This window comes from Dinoponera quadriceps, unplaced genomic scaffold (genome assembly GCF_001313825.1).
Source record: "Dinoponera quadriceps isolate SergipeBrazil2010 unplaced genomic scaffold, ASM131382v1 scaffold1124, whole genome shotgun sequence".
Lineage (NCBI taxonomy): Eukaryota > Metazoa > Arthropoda > Insecta > Hymenoptera > Formicidae > Dinoponera > Dinoponera quadriceps.
The window spans coordinates 1-1,185 of NW_014555197.1; the positions used below are offsets into that span (position 1 = coordinate 1).

The 1,185-nt window shown below is 35.0% G+C and overlaps 1 pseudogene; it reads right to left on the reverse strand.

Moving 5' to 3' along the window:
- Positions 1–197: 197 nt before the first annotated feature.
- On the reverse strand, positions 198–1,182 carry LOC106743392 (annotated as a pseudogene).
- Positions 1,183–1,185: the final 3 nt, after the last annotated feature.

The window sequence follows — 1,185 nt, forward strand, 5'->3', positions numbered from 1 at the left end:
TTTCGGAGGTACAATATCGCCATAGCTTCACTGCGCATATAACCAGTACAAGAAGAATTAAATGGCTTGCTATAACCATCACTGGAGAGAACGCCTTAAATTGTTGAATTGATTGATAATAACAGCAATTCCAAGAGTTCTTGCCGTTATAATGTTTAAATGCAAATTAATAAACAGGTTCTTAAGTATAACTTTACCGAGTTGAAAAATGTGAATCAAAATGTTGGGATGCAGACATACGTTGGAGCCCCCCACGATAGCCGCGTCGCATTCTCTACTTCGTATCATTCTGTAAGCTTCTGCCATGGCGTAATAGCTTGAACTGCAAGCCGTATCCAAGGCATAAGATGGTCCATTAAGGCCAAACCAGTTTGAAATGCTGTTGGCTAACAAGTATTGACTACATCCAACAATTGGGTACCCAGCTGCCTAATCGCAAATAAAAGTGCGATATCATGTAAATTTTTCTCCAGTATCTTTCTCTCTGTATTGCGTGCGTATATAAAAAATTCCAGGATAGCCGAATATTTCCGCTACATAGCTATTTATATAACGCCGAAAAAGTTTAAATAAAAATAGTTTAAATATATTTTATACTTGTAACATTATTCTCATATAAAATGCTTTGTTTATGAAATATTCAACAGACCGAAATATTTTCTATAAATATATTAAATATCGTTAAATATTTTTCTTCAGGCCTGTAATAGGTAAATATGTTTCTTGTCGCAGAGTAACATGATCCTCTGAAGACACCGGTTTTTGTTCCTCTTAATTCTTTAGGATTTACACCGGCATCAATAATCGCTTCGTAGGTATGTTCAAGCAACATCCTACACATAGGATCAGTGGCGTGCGCTTCCGAAGATGTCATGTTGAAAAACTGCGCGTCATACTTCTGTTTATGGTTAATAAGTCCCGATCGAGCAGGCATATCGTAATGAACTGTTAAAATTCCGGACATTTACTTTATTATACTTAGTATATAATAGATTGAATTTCTCAAAAAAACAGTAGATGATTAATATTTTCTCTTTTGAATTTTGATGCGAATAGTGGTTCTATATTACCATTCCATCGTCGACTATCATCGGAACATAGGTCCATTTTGTTCAAAATATTTTCTTTTGTTCAAAGTAGTTTCTTCATATTATCAGAATTGGGAAACCGTCCTGAAATACCAGA